This window comes from Chrysemys picta, chromosome 10, assembly GCF_011386835.1.
Source record: "Chrysemys picta bellii isolate R12L10 chromosome 10, ASM1138683v2, whole genome shotgun sequence".
Classification (NCBI taxonomy): Eukaryota; Metazoa; Chordata; order Testudines; family Emydidae; genus Chrysemys; species Chrysemys picta.
The window spans coordinates 29576735-29593418 of NC_088800.1; the positions used below are offsets into that span (position 1 = coordinate 29576735).

At 41.0% G+C, this 16684-nt stretch overlaps 1 protein-coding gene across 2 annotated transcripts in view; it reads left to right on the forward strand.

The window, feature by feature from the left end:
• Positions 1–16684, forward strand: part of TJP1 (tight junction protein 1) — a 377953-nt gene that overhangs the window by 130634 nt on the left and 230635 nt on the right. The gene's annotated exons all lie outside the window — the stretch shown is intronic.

Here is a 16684-nt window from a genome sequence, read left to right on the forward strand (position 1 = left end):
CAGCACATTTCCATTTTGGGGATTATAACTGATATAATAGCTGTTATTTTTCTAAAAAAAATTCAGAGGGATATTGACTCAGACTGTAAGGAAGTATGCAACTCAACTAGATTCAGTGACAGATTCAAACACCATGAAGTTACTGTAGGGTGACCAGACAGCAAATGTGAAAAATTGGGACAGAGAGTAAGGGCTAATAGGAGGAGCCTATATAAGAAAAAGACTCAAAAATCGGGACAGTCCCTATAAATCAGGACATCTAGTCACCCTAAGTTAATGTTAACGAAGTCCCCTAAGCTTGTTCTTTTTGAAATAATTATAACCCAGAATCAAATTTACTGACGTGCTGTGGCTTAAAAGGATCAAGAAACAACAAAAACAACAACACAAAATATGACAGATATTGTAGGAATATATAGGGCATTTCCGCAGTTCCACAGGACTAGCACTCCATTTAGTGCCTAAGATAATAGTGTTCTGAAGATGGTAAGAAAAGACACCCAGAAGACTGAATTGAGTTTGCAGTAGCTTCTGTTTTGATACTTATCTCTCCCTGATGCACAATGTTTGTCATAGACAAATCAACTCTCTCCTTTCTTCAAAGACATCTCTCACCTAACATTTGTGTGAAGTATAAAATTAGGTAGGCTTGCCATTTTGTCTGTATTTTGGGCCCACATTTGTTTCTGTTTATTCATTACACCTCTGCCTACATTATACTTCCAGGTTTACTTATTATTATCCCATTGATGTGGACTGCATCTTAATTAGATTATCTCATAGACTGGTATTTCTCAATGATCCATCTGTGGACCGTTGCAGATCCCTAAGATCTCTCTCGGACACCAGTCTAGGAAGGCAGCAAGCTGGTCTCTTATATCAAAAAGGTTGAGAAACATTGTCAGACCACCTTATGTCCCGTCCTATTCATAGTTGTAGTCCATTCCCATTCATGTGTACCACAACCCCTCCCATTGGCAATCAAATACTATCTGTGGCTAAGATAATTGTTTATATGGAAATGTTATCTTAGGAAAAAGAACGAGGAGTACTTGTGGCACCTTAGAGACTAACAAATGTATTTGGGCATAAGCTTTCATGGGCTAAAGCTTATGCCCAAATAAATTTTAGTCTCTAAGGTGCCACAAGTACTCCTGTTCTTTTTGCTGATACAGACTAACACAGCTGCCACTCTGAAACCTGTATTAGGAAAGTGTTACATTTATTTCTAGCTTCTTTTAATGCAATTTGGCAGCTAGAAACAAGGAGGAGCTAGCACCATATAATACTGCTCTACAGCCAAAATGCTTCTGAAATAAATGTAGTCAAACTTTACTAATTCTGGGTCACTGAGAACGAAAATGATGCTTAAAATTGTTGATTGGCTCTAGTTTTCAAGATATGCTATTGGGTCAGTATATACGACCCTTGACTTGGGAATGGCAGAGGATAAGTGAGTTATAAAGGGAAGGGATCTCAATTTAAACCAGAAATGACTAAAATACATCTTTGACTGGATCTATGAATAAATCTATAACTGGGTTTGGACAGTACTTGCTTTTTAGGCAAAACAATGAATGATGCAATCTGAAGCTGGTATTGCGTCATACATGATCTGAATTGCATCATGTTATTCCTAGAAGTCATGGATGATGCAATCTATTTTTTTGCCTTTTGTTTCATAATAAATTTTATTTATATAACCCTTTTGCTGATTTCTAAAGTGTTACATAAACAGGACAGGTGAAATATCATGTAAAGCGACCATAAACACATGAAAAGACCTAGGTTTACAATTTATGATTAAAACTCTACTATCTACACAATATACATAGACATAAGATGTAAAAACTTAAATATCTTAGAAACAGTAGCCAATCAGTTGTTTTAATTGTCATATTTGAATTCAGCACATCAAAATACATAATAAATAGCACATTTTATCTCTGAAGCAGACGACATCTCAAAAATTGTAGACCAGTGTAACCATCCAGCTTTCCACAGACTACCAGCACAAACTCTTCCAACAACTAGTGGTCCACATACCACAGGTTTGGACTATCACTGCCATTCTGATAACCCACAGATCCATACTGCTTCTTTTATAGATGTAGCAAAAACATGCTGCTCTCCATAAAGTTACTTTTAAGGCCTGGAAGGTCAACAATTTCTAAAACTCCATTTTGTTAAATAAAATATGAAATGGTCTTGAAAGGACAATGCCTGTGCAGAGTTCTGACTTGGTAAAATGTAATATTTGCTTTGTGAGGTATTGTGACACATCTGGATGCACAGCTATCTGAGCTGTAGGCAAACAGACATTGCAGTGATAAAGGACAGCTGGGCCGTGCTGGCTCAGCACACTAGGGACTAGCTTTAGAATGCTGACATTGCATCATGACCACAGCTCCCAGGTGATCGCTGTATTGACTGTGACAATAGGAATCAGCTGAATAGTTGATGAGAAGTGATGCATGCAAACAGAGAAACAGTAGTTATCTCTCTGGAGAAGGAAACAACTAGTAAATTCTTCCATCCCTTTACATGTGTTTCTGGCTGCGTCCACTGGTCAGAGAAAGTTAGGATTAGGTTTAGATTTATGGTGTATGTACATTTTCAGTCCCTGCTCCCCCATATCAAGAGATGAAAAAAATACAGGCTAAGTTTTTTAAATATTAACAATCTTTTCATTCATACTCTTGTAGGTTTTTTTACATATCTCTGCTCCTTTCTGTGTGTCTTTTTGGCTGATTCCAGAAGGAACTCCAACTTCTTTACCTATATCAGTTGTTTAGAAAGGAAGCAACAACATAAGCAGCCATCTGGCTCACAGCCATAATTTATCAGTCTCAGTAATCAGCCAACTCTAAGGGTGTGCTCTTTGCTGCAAAGAAGACTTTGAACATCTAATCAACTTAAGCTCCCATATCAACTTAATTGTTCCTGCCATAGGTTTTACAGCTATGACAAACAAAAGCTGTGATTAGTGCAGAAGGGTTAAAAATGGACATGTACATTTTTATGTGTGTGGCAAGGCACATTTTACTATTCTGCTGCATAATTCCAATATTTATTTGGTCAGAATTTCAGGTGCAGTGTTAAGCTTTAAAGCTCAAGTTTGCAAATGAACAGTAAAGTGTTACATGATATGATCTTCTTGAATTAATTTCAAAAGGGCACGTCACATAGGTCTCTCAAAATAACCTCAGAGTATGCATTAAAATGACATACCATAATCTGAGAAAAGCACTATTTTTCTATCAGACATCTGGAACAAAATAGGTAAAATGAACCAAATTGAAGCTTACCTTGGCAGTTTTTACATTTCAGTGGAACATAGCCCTCAATTGCCAGAGAACTGCTTTAGCCACCCCAAATTAAAAGTGATAAAGTACAATTTTCTTTTGAAGAAATAAGGATCTGAAAAAAATAGGAATGTAAACGTACTTGCTGCTTTAGTGAGGTGCTACTGTAGAAAATTAACAATATTCACTGTCTCCACTGATTCAGTAAAGCCTGTCAGAAAAGAATTGTTCTGTCTTATATTTAGCAATATAAATCCAATGTGTATAAAAGCTTCAAATTAAAAAAAAAATTCAGGGCTCTGACTGCATAAGTGCAAGGGTTCACCCATGATGATCTGATTGCAGGACTCGGGCTTAATGCTTCAATAGAACTATTCACATTCTTAAAATTAAGCATGTGCTTAAGTGTTTTGCTGAATTGGTGCCATAGACCACTGTAAATGAGATCAGAATCTGGCTGTATATCTTATTTATCCACAAAAACCCTCCATATCTGCTAAAGTTATAAACAGAGATTTGGGGAGAAAATGGGAAAATCCATTTCAACTCATTTCAAATGTGTTAGGTTAGGACAGCTACATGTAGAGGCAGAGTGGAAAAATGGTTAATAGATTGCTGAAAAAGAAGGATCATCTCTCCAAAGCTGGGAGAGTTTAGTTAGCATGCATGGAATTCCTAAACTTTTATTTTAAGGGCTTAACTTAAAACTTACAAAAGCCAGGAAATTGTAAAGTATTACTAACCACCAGGGTGACTTGGCCTAAATCCCCCCCCAAAAGTCATAGCATCCAGTGTTAAAGAAAGAGATTAAGAATCATGATTTTAAAAGAAATTCTTTATATGTGTTAAAATAATACCCTAGATTATTAAAAAGAAAATCTTTAAAATGAAGTTTACTTTTCACTAGTTCTATTTTTGTTTTCATTTTCCATTTCACTTAGACAATGTCAGTTTCACCTTTTGCTGTATAGTTAATTTACTGTTTAGCTTTCAGGTTCTCATGCACTATCACAATGATGCAATATTAGTGTTGCAAACATGCTGGGGATTTCTGTTTATTTTTAACTGTTTCCATTGGAATTAAACATATGGAAAGATTTCTCTGGGTTCCCAGTTTTTCTAAAAAGCCACAGCCAAAATTTTAAACCTTGGACACCAAGGTAGGTACCCCATCCATATTAAATAAAACGGTACTTAAGAAGCCAGTTCCACAAAGACTTACATGGAAGCTTAACTTTGCATACTATAAGTACTCCCATTGGCTTCAATATGGATTTTAATGCTAAATATAGCTGTAGGGACCTAACACAAGGCTACCGCAGTTGGAGAATTTTGGCCTTCATTTTTCAGAACCAAAATTTGGATTGACAGAGGCCAGTCTCCATCAGATGCTCATGTAAGTCCTAAGTATTTTTTCTGCTTCTGTGTGTTTAAGCCAGATCTTTAACATTATTTAAATTTAGCTATTTGTGGCTAAATTCACAGTCTAACATATCAAGTTCTATTTAGAGACACTTGGCTTCATGGTTCAGTAATCCAATGGAATGATTATGGTCTTTTGGGTCACTGTGGGTGATAAGCATGTAGCTAGTCACCACCAGCAAAAAATCTTTATCAAATTTTCAGTGTAAAGTCATTTTGCACGTGTTCACTCAAATATTTTTCTAAACAAACTTTTTTGTTCAAATTTGTAGAAGCTTATCAAATAGTTTAGACAGAATTGTGTTTAAAAAATGAATCTGTTAGGTAAAAGTGTGAAACGTGAATTGGCATATTAAGCTGATTATAACATATTCTTAAAACTAAAACAGTTTTCCCCCGTGTTATATGAAAACAAATTTCAGCCCAGGGTGATTTGTGACCCTGCATTAGAAGTTTCAGCCTGAAACAAATTTTAATGGTTGACTTATAAATAACTGCTAAAATTAACATTTTGCTGGGAACACTGACAGACCATTTAATAGTACAAAATGCACCACCTATGGATCTGATTCTGTAAGCCCTTCACACTCTCAATGAAGCCATAGGAGTTCTGCACACAAAGGACCAGATCCTCAAATGACATAAATTGGCATTGGTCCTTTGAAGTCAAAGGAGATGCACTAATTTGCACCAGCTGAGGATCTTCTAGGATTGGGACCTATGTATATTTGGTTCCTATAGTAAGCATCCAGTAACTGAGTGAATTTCTACTGACCGGGACACTGACTAGTTACATTCTTGCATGTGGAAAAATCCAAACAGAGCTGTTGATAAGCCCTCAAAGGGTAGCCTTATCTTTGGTTGCTATTTTTTGAGTCTGCTTGACTCAGATGTGCATGTTAAACTCCTCCATGTGAATGACGGAATATCATTCCTTCTCCATCTCACCATGCTATACAAATATTCTGTGTTATCATGGTGGTTAGCAGGCGTTTTGTGAGGGGGGGGGAATTTTTTACTGAGTCACTTTGAAGCACTTTTTATCAACTGCTTTTTTTTATTTTTACATTCAAACATGATTATGGCATGTGTTGTACCTGTGTCTACAGTCAGGAGTATTTCAGGGTGAGGAGAACCTACAGAGTAGTCTCAGATTTGCCTGCAAAGGTCACAAGTGAAAAAGTTAGGTATTGCAATACTCCAAGTGAATTAATGCATTGCAAGATATGCAAATAGAACAGCTTCCTGTGTGTTGTGTTTTCCTGAGACATGCATGATTCTGGGTAAGTGAGCAGATGAGATATATGGCCACTGGGGAAATATTGTAAAGAATCCATTGTTACAAGGGAATTTCTCTGTGTACTAAGTGAATTTTCCTTAGTGCCAAAAGGATTTTGCAGTTTTGATTGCTGTGTAGTTCCTGTTTATTCCAGATGTTTCTAGTCCTTAATTCAAGTCTTCTCAATAAGAAACAAGAATACCACAGCACTGAAGATAAGATAACTTCTCACAAGATAAATGTAAGTAAGAGCATTAATGACAGCACAGGCACATGGACTATATAAATAATAGAATGCAATAACAAACTACTTCTTAAATAATTTCTATGGAAGAGGCTATGGGGAAGCTGGTTTTGTTTTACCCATGGTTTTTGGGAAGGGTAGGAGAAGGCCAACAAATGATTTCAATATACACCCTCAAAGTGGGAGAAAGTTAGAAAGTTAATGAACTGCAGCTTATCATCTATCTTGTTATTGCTTAGGGCTAGAGGTGGAGAGAGCTGTCCCAGAAAAAAACGCAGAGGAAAGAAAATGAAAGTGTAGTGGAGTTTTCACTCTCAAAGGCTTTGCGAGAAACACTGATGCTGGAAAATTACTGCCTGAAATATATTTGGTGCTGGATTAATGAGTTGTCCCTTTTTGACCTGAGTGGCTAGTCAAAGTTCGGGGCTCTGGGGAAGTTCCAACTGGGAGTAGAAATTGATGATGGAGTCTGGTAGTTTCTTTAATGCAATCTTGCTTATTTACAAGGAATGTACAAAATCCTGATTCTCTGAATGCAGGAGGGACCGAAACCAAAAGGACTAGTTTCTCAGCTTACAACCCCAAGCCTCTTTTTCCAGCATCAGACCCAGAACCTTCCTCTAGGCTTCTCCAGGGTCACACTCTGCTTGCTTACAGGATGCTGTTTGGCTTTGCTTCTCTTACCCCTGAATCTTTCTCAGTTTCTTGTTGGCCCTCCCACGCCCAGCTAGCCTTTTACATGCGCGCACACACAAACACAGGTCAGAACAATACTCAGTGGAAGCCTTTCTGAACAGACTCCATTATGCCTTGCTTTAGGTGTGACCCCTTAACTGTTCTCTTAGAACAATCTTAAATGAAGGGCACATTCACACATAATTTTCAACGAGGCTTTAACTCAACTTATAACAAGGTTTAACCTACCTTATAACAAACATTCCACTTAAGGAATAAGGATGAAAATTCATTCCATCCCCATGGAGCTCAAGTATACAGGTGGCATCCAAATAGAGTGTAGCAGATTTAGGAGATGAAATTCATCCTCCTGCTGGGGCCAGGCTGAGTGGCTCTGACTATCCCTTTGGGTTAGAATAGTGCCTGCAGTGCCCTTGTTTGGGTATTGGGGCCACTGGATACGATTAAACACAGATTTGCATGGATATCCCATGTGCTGCCCCACTGTGGCCTTCCAAAAAGGAGATTTTTTTTTCTGCAGCATATATAGAGTTTCCAGCCACTCTGCCTATGGTCCCATTCCCTCACACTTCCTATGCATGACTTTACCGGTGTGGAGGGCCTTGCTATGGCCCTCAACATCACTCTGCACACTGACCTTTTTTAGTGTGTTTCTGTGTAGAGGGACGTTGTGACATTGTGCAGCCTCTTTAGCTAACCCTTTAGGGCTGTGACTTGTAAACCATCAGCTGGATTTTTGGGCCCCTTCACAAAGCATATTGGTAGCCTATATTTTTCTTATCATTAAGCTGAGGTGTCGCTTTCAATTGAGGGAACAACTATTTCCTGGGTTAGAGTGAGCTGGTCTGCATAATCACATAACATATTGTGTGGATGAGCAAAAATAGCAATATCTCTGCATCACCCTAAACAGAAATGAGTGAGTGATCCAAAGTGTAACACACACACACACACACACACTTTTAAACACCCTTATGATCTGCTCTTGCATTTGTGTAGCCAAAGAGTGTTTTATAGAATTAAACCAGAAACTTCAATGGAGCCTAAGGGAGTTGAGTGTCCAAATACTATTAAATTGCAATGGGATTTGGGTCTCAGCTCCCATAAACTCCAATGAAAGTTCCAGCCTTTAATAGTGTTGGTGGTAAAATTTCCCAGTGACGAACTGTCCTCACCAACCTGCCTAGTTCTAGTGAAATCGGGGTGCTGTTCTTATTTTGCTAGGAGTGACCAGGTGTCTATTTGGTTACCTTCTCCCTGTCCTTTTCTTCATTGTCTCCCTACTTGCTCTCTGCTTCTGCTGGGCACAGCTTTGCTTGTGCTAGAACCAAACCCAGCATCTTTCTTTCTGCCAGCTGCTACATTATCAATTGGTCCAGCTACTATGCTAAGCTATATACAGTTTTAGACAGGACACTGCATAATCCATTGTATGGTGGCATGACAAATTCAGTGAAGATGTGACCTGCAGAGAGAAGACCTAGCAAAGGCACAGCTGGAGTTGGTAGAGCAGCAGGTAGAGGCATTGCGTGTGTGTGGGGAGGCGGAGCACACAGGATCATGTCCGTCCCATCCGTCGCTCCCCCCCTCAGATTTCTGACAGGGTTTGCCAGCCCCAATTGGTTACATAGTGAGGCCAGGCCCCTCCCAACGTGGCAGTTGCTGGAGCCGCCAAGCTGGGAGCTGCAGGGAGGGGTTGCTGCTTTCTGGGAAGGGAGACTGAGGATAAGGGGGGACTACCTGGGCGAGGAGGGGAGGCATGACTCAAATTGTTCCAGAGGCAATCGAACCTTTAAATTGTGCCCCTACCCACTATCAGCAGGTACAGGTCATCTCTGGCAGGATCCAACCTCTGTAGTTGAGTGCCAATGGCACTGAAGGTAGGGGCTGAGGAACAAGTAGGGAGGGAGTATTGGTAGCTAGAGAAGAAGATGGAGCATGCTAGGAAAGAGAATTTGGAAGGACGTAGGGTGGGTGGGTGGAAAGCTAAAGATTAGGGAAAACAAGTAGTCACCTTTCCTGTGACCACACTCCCACAGCTGTCAAAAACACACTACACGATTTCCCCACCACTTCCCCACAGTGACAGATGTCCTAGTTTCACAATTCAAAAATCTGATCATGCTAACTAATGAATTATACAAGTTAAATAATAATAAAAAAAACACTTCAGCTATCACTGAAATGAGGCTACCTCTGGGCTGGAACATGGTAATTTAACAGTGTGCAACAACTGCATACAGCAGTTAGGAATGCTTGAGCCACTTATAACTGCAAGGAAAGGTAGAAGGCAGCTATCCATGTTTAAAATTTCACACACACACACACACACACACACACACACACACACACACACACACACACACACACACACACACACACACACACACACACACACACACACACACACACAGTTTTTAATGACTACAAGTTGCCAGGACCTAGTTTTTATGTCTTGTATAAAGGACAGCTGCACTTTTAATACCCCATGCTGTGGCATTGGTTCAGTATTGAGTCAAAGGGAATAGACCTGCATATTAAATCATCATTTCTTGCAACAACAGGCTTTTCTCCATGACAGCCTCCCAAACCTATCCAGCCTAACGCTACCAGGTCTGAGAGAGCTCACAGATGAGGTGCTTTTCCTGCAGTTCTGACTGCAAAAATCTTTTTGTTTTGTTTGATTTATGAAAATTTAAAATCTTTTGGGCCTGGGGGATCTTTATATGTACTGACTAGCGTTGTTTGCATTATTAATAGGTTCAACTGCAAACAATAACAGTACCATTTACTCAGGAAAAAAGTTGTGCAGTTAAAGATAGCTTGAGTTATTTGTCTGCAGAAAGAGATAAAAAATACTGTAATAAAAAGTCCTGAGCAAATATTTGGAAAGAGAAAAGTACAAAGGAGTGGCAGACCAGTGCTGGAAAACAGTGCAGAGCTTTAGTATTGTCTAGCAATATGCCAAACAATTTGGCAAAGATTCAAGTATTGTGGTTTGAACTTGGGTGGGAAAGGTATTTTAATTTAGCTGCTATTTCTACTTAGATTAAAAAGTATTCTCAGTATTTACTAATTTATAAAGGGAGATAGTGGACCTAGCAAATAAGTATTTTTTTCCTTCTCAGAAATCTTAGCCTAATATAATAATGTACAAAGACATTTTACATCAATTGCCTGCATACATTGTGAATTGACCATGATTGGGTAGCAAATATCAACTCCAATGTTTTCAGGTACTTAATGGTTCACATTACTTTGTCAGACATAATGTTTCTACTGTGGTTAAAGGTATTCCAAGCAAGTAAGTAGCAGAGTCTTGAAACAGTTTTGATGTATATTTTTGTATGTACAGTAAGTGAGACTGGCAGCAAAAATATCCCTGTGGTTTTCTGGGCTGCTTTCTGGATGTTGGCTCCATAAAAGGCCAACTTTTTCAGGAAAAAGGCTGGCCTGCTGCACCAGGACACCCTCCATCTCTAGCTCTATGACAGGGAGTTGCAAGTATATTCAGGGGGAGTAGAGACCATGTAAATTAGCTCTCTGCCTCCCACATACCACACAATTCCCTGTGCTAGAACCATTCCTCTCCCTCTTACAAGGTTGTGCAACCTGCAAAAATTACTATAATCCTGGACTACAGTAATTCTTTTGCACAGATCCTGATGCAAAAAGGAAAGGGTCCTTATAGTTTCAAAGTGACAGAATGACTTTCCAATCTCTGCTTACGCAGTCTAATTGTATCAGAACCTCCCCCCCGCCACACACACAACTGGAGATCTGTTAGGCGGGATCCCTCTGTCACTGATTTTTTATGGGGTAGGATGGTGACCTATCTTTGGGGATAAATGGAGCTTTCAGTCCACAGAGGCTGAATCACAGTGCACATTTTTAAATTTCTTGCCACATATTCCAATTGGCTGGGGGGAATGATACGGGGAGCAATAGTTGTTCACAGCTGCCACCAGGAGAGTATCCCCTTAGAACAGGGAGCAACGTCCAAGATTTATTTGAACTGCACAGGGCACCATTGTTTTTTAGCTTGAAAAAATGTTACCATATCAGTAGAGCGATAATGAAACAAAGGTAACTCTGAGCTACATTGCAAGCAATATTATTTAATGAATACTGTTACAAACTAGGCTGACGGAGGGATCCCAGGATCAGCGGGGGTTCAGGGTTGTTTACTGTGGGGATGATTGTCACAACTCTTACTCCTCTGCACTGGGAGCAAGGCTCTCCCCACACCCTTATACCTCTGCTTATATTGTGATTCTAGCTGGCCACAGGGCCAGGGGAGCAGGAACTGATTGCCTCTGTGAGCAAATAAGTGGTCAGGATAGTGGAGAAGGACAGGGAATAGGAGAAGCCTTAGGTCTATCCCTCCCTCCCCTGCTCACAGGCTAAAGTAACTGGCTTGTAACAGAAGGAAGGGGAACAAACTGTTTCCATGAAAAGGAGAGAAATAATTTATTCCTCATCCACCAGAAATTTGGGGCTGCAGAAGAGGAATTGGTAGCCTCTGAATCACAATTCATTCAATGCTCTTCTCCTGGGGCAGTGCAGCATGCTCAGGGTAGATTGTAAAGTTACAATCCAGCCTATTGCTTTTAGCTGTCAGCCCCAACCCCTGTTTCCATTATTCAGATATTTCCACAAACAGACATGCCTGTTGTTTATCTGTATTATTGTACTGAGCACCATGCAGCAGGGAAGAGCCCCTCCTTTTAAATGACAGGAGAAAGTTTTACGTGCAATTTTAAGGAGACTGCATGGACCACTCTGCGTTCAAATCTAGGCAAATTAAATTCTGATTATATGGACAAAAATTTTGTCCTTGTTTTTACATGATTAAACTTTAAAAGGGCTCTTGTAAATGGCACTAGAAATTTTGGAACCGTACTGTTCAGTGTGGTCACTGCTGTCAACCATTAAAATGTATTCACATTATGTAACAAAATAAAATAACAACATACATGTTATTGTTGCAAAATGTCTCTAGGAAGATCTGATAATGATTTGACAAGAACACCCAGACGTGAAAGTGTATTCCATCTAACCTTATTTCTAACCCCTCTCCAGTGCTGGCTTATGCCTTTAGACCAGCATGCCAGCGATGAGTTGATTATTGCAAAATCTACTTTAGAAGATTTTCTTAAGCATGCACACATGATCTGAGATTTCCAAGAACTGATGTAGTGGTACACTGGATGCCTTTGTTTCCATCCTCTGTAGCTGCTGAACTTGCATGACCCTAATGAAATAACTGTCATGATATATTTCATATGTATGAATAGAAAATACATACTTTTCAGTCTGATTCCAGCTCGGCGTAAAACAATTTTACTTTACTGTAGTTTAATGGTTCAGAGGCTTTTCACTGGAGCTTTACTGGCTCTCAGAATTCTCTTCCGTCCTCTGAGCCCAAAACCAAAGGACCAATCCGACAGCTGTGAGGGTGGCTCTGGTTTTATTTTCAAATACAAACGTGTGTGTGTGTGTGTGCGCGCGCGCGCGCATGGGTCTGTGTGTGAGTACTTTTGTTTTTCAAGTAATTTAAATGCATAAAAGAATAGACTTGCATTATGGACTGTTGTATCTTCTGTTACAGTTTTATCCTTAGGATCCTAAGGACAAATATGCTTCTCCTCAGTATACTGTGACACTGAACAAGTATATTTGTCTTGGGTGCCTTAAGTTATCTCACATCCTCTTACCACGTGACTCACATTCTATTCCTTACTATTCCCCATCCACACACCCCCACTTCCTGTCCCATGACCGCCCCGGGATTCCCACCACCCCATCCAACCCCTCCGGGACCACTGCCTCATCCAACCACTCCTTCTCCCTGTCCCCTGACTGCCCCCTACTGCCCCATCCAAACCCCCTCCTTGCTGACTGCACCCCCGAGACCCCTGCCCCCATTCAACCCCCTGTTCCCCCCCGACCACCATGACTCCATCCACATCCCTGACCACCACCCTGAACTCCCCTGCCCTCTATCCAACCCCCCCTACTCCATACCCCCTTACTACACTGCCTGGAATACCAGTGGCTGGCGGTGCTACAGCTGTGTTGCCTGGCTGGAGCTGGGCCATGCCACCATCACCACCACCGCACAGCACAGAGACTGGGTCAGGCCGGGCTCTGCAGCTGTGCTGCCCTAGGAGCTCACAGCCCCGCCACCCAGAACATGGAGCCGGCAGCAGAGAGAGCGAGCTGAGCCTGCAGGGGAAGGGGAACAGCAGGCCAGGACTGTTCTGCGGCTCGTATTTTGCCCACCTCTGCTTTATGCCCTCCTGATCTTCAGCCTACTAAATGCTGGGCCAGTCCTGTGGTGTAACTGACAGCACACAGCCTCAGGAGCTGCACAATGAAGCAGGGCCCCAAATCTGGCCCATTGTCTATATATTAATTGTAAAATAAATAAAAAAGTCAGATTTAGCTATTTTGTCAATTGCATATCTGCAAAATGTTCCCCATGTGTTTGGTATATACAGCATGTGGAAAGATGAGCTATTGTTGCTCTTGCTAAGCGTTTCTTTATACAGACTTGCCCTACTGCAGGGTTACAAACTGGCAAAGTAATGCCTAACATGGATCAATAAAGAATTGCAACATGAATCCCTGCAGGGCACATTGGGGCAAGTTTGTTATAGGAACTGTCTTCCTATGTTTATATGAGCAAAAGCTGGGATCGGCAGTTTCACTGATCAGCAGCTTCAGAAGTATGTAAACTTAGTGTCATTCTGCTTTGCCTTTATGCAGTATCTCTTTGGAGTCTTCTTGCTCTATTTCTACCAACCACCATGGGAAATCCTTTATGGCATATCCATTCCCCATTAAAGAGTTTATAGAGGGGCTCACTGCTCTCAAGCACTTCAACAATATAGAAATGTTTCCATGATAGAATAGGGTAACAACATGTAAAAAGTTAATGCCATTTTCAGTGTATGTTATATTATGGATAAGGGTAAGTGAAGAATGTGGTTATTTAGATAAAAGCAGGCAGTGATCCTGCCTTGGTAAACATTTGTTTAAACTAACATTTATTGGGAATTTTCTATGATTATTTTTTCATTAGCAGTAGATAATAGATTTAAAATAAAGTTGCACGGTACCAATATTTGGAAACAGAACAAAGTTCCAAATGCACAATATGAGCACAAAATCTTTTACAAATAAAAAATTAGAGAAAATGAGGCCTGTTACTGTTGCAGTATCAGAGCTCCTCAGTGTTACCCTCCAAATTCAATAAAAGATGAATTAGTGCTTCCTGCATCATGTTCAAAGGAAGTATTTTTCAGAGTTTGTATTCCAGAGTTCTGCATAGACACAATTTAACAAGTTGGTTTAAAAACACTAGTGTTGCATTAGTATTGTCAGTTGTAGTCACTGTGTAAGCCAGTTATCAAAGTTATTTATTTTTTGTTTGCTATTTTCCCTCTCCTGGGTCCATTAGAAATTCCTGTTTTCTGCTAGCATTCCACTGCGTTCATTCACTTCAGATGACAGAGGTCCAGTGTCTCCTCAGCTTCTGTTTCTATTGTCCTCCCCTCAGCAAATGACAAGTCATTTGACTATTTCGGACCCAATGCTGACAAAGTATTATCTTTATGGGAGCTCAAGTGATTAGTGTACAAATTCACTGTCATGTGAGCTTGACAGAAATGGTGACTCATGCCTTCTGTATACAGCAGTGACGGATCCCATTCTGATCTCACTGACATTGGCCTTACACTGATGCCGTAGGAGTGAGATGGCAGTCTGTGTGTGGGAGTCATCCTGTCTCCACATCTGTATTCCCATATTTTAAAAACTTAACTTATTGTTAAGGTTGCTTAAGTGCATTTACCATCAATGGAGTCATTAGAAATTGAAGAAATCTCCTATTAAGATCACATTAGCATCCAGACTCAATTCACATGTGATCAGATGAGCATCCACCACGTAAGAGAATTTTCCTTAGCGAAGCAAATTCTGCTTCTCTGGCAATTTTCATGGAAGCCTTTCATTCTGTCCCTGATCCCTGTTTTTATAAAGTCTGGACATGTGAGCAGGGACTGGGGCCTATATGGAATAGGTAGAACAGACTGAAACTGTATTATCTTTCCAGGCAAGTTCCATAGCGCTAGAAGGGGAATAATGGTCCTTAGCCTGTCTACTACTCCCACCCAATCTCTGCCCCACCAGCACAGGCCCTGGACTTCAGAGTTGTGGATACAGCTGAGTCACCTTTTCATGCATAAGGGACTGTTCTACACACAAAGGACTGCTTTCTATATGGATCAAGGGACATGATCCAACCCAAGAGCTTAACCAAATTCATGAGCTATTACCTATGGAGGATTGTTATTCCCGAGGGAATTCTGCACCAATGCAGAATTTTTCAAAATTAATGTGGGCACAGAATTTCCTTTCCCCAACAGAAGTGGGCTGCAGGGCTGCTGGCCACCACTAGGGGCTGTTGGACCTGGCAGAGCCCAGTTCACTCATAGAAGACACTGCTGGGGGGGTGGGACGGGGCAGGGAGCTAGAGGGCTTCTGGCAGCTGCAGGTCCCAGCACACCCTGAGGGAAGGAGACAGTGGCACGCAGGAAATTCCATGCAAGCCTGGGAGTGAGCATCAGGCTGTTTCTCCCTCTAGATCCCTGGGCTCAGGGGGGAGGGGGTGGGTGTCTGGGCTGGGGGGGGCCTATGGCTGGGCTCTGGCGGAGAGAGAGGGGGCAGGTGTTTAGGCTCTGAGGGGGAGAGGGTGCATATATCTGTGCACGGGGAGCCTGTGGCTGAGTTCTAGGAGGGAGGGGCAGAGAAACAGGAACTGGGTTGTCATAGAGGTTGTGACGGGTTTGGTCACAGAGACCCCCTTGGGACTGTCACCTGATGTGCTGAAGTTACGTCTGAGCCAGTTTTCCCTGCCAGCTTGGGACTCCAGAACCCTGCCTTGTTGAGCCAGACATGGTAGCCTGCTGCAACACAGACCCAGGTCTGGTCCACACCCCCAAATCTGCAAACTTTAACTAAAAACTGCTCAGCAGGTCACCTATCTCCAGCACCCAGACACCCAGTTCCCAATGGGATCCAAACCCCAAATAAATCCATTTTACTCTGTATAAAGCTTATACAGGGTAAACTCATAAATTGTTTGCCCTCTATCACTGATAGAGAGATAGGCACAGCTGTTTGTTCCCCCAGGAATTAATTCCTTACTCTGGGTTCAATAATAAACAAAAGTGATTTTATTAAGAATAAAAAGTAGGATTTAAGTGGTTTCAAGTAATAACAGACAGAACAAAGTCAGTCACTAAGCAAAATAAAGCAAAAACACGCAAGTCTAAGCTTAATACATTAAGAAACTGTTTACAGGTAAAATCTCCACTCAGCTATGTTCCAATAAGCTTCTTTCACAGACTAGACTCCTTCATCTGGGACCAATCCTTTCCCCGGTATAATCCTTGTTGGTTCCAGCAGACATCTTAGGTGGAAAGCAGGGGTGTTCTCATGACTGGCAGTCACCTTTGTTCTGTTCAGTGATTTCCCTATACCCCCCCTGAATTTCCCCAACACCACCCCCCCAGTTTTGTGAACTAGTTACATGCCAATTTAGTGACTGTTTGGAAATTTGAATTGAAATTGAAACATTAATACACACTTTAAAAGCATATACAGTGTATGAAAATACATGTATCTGAAAAAGTATAATAGATTTGAAAAGTATGAACATAGACTAGCTTT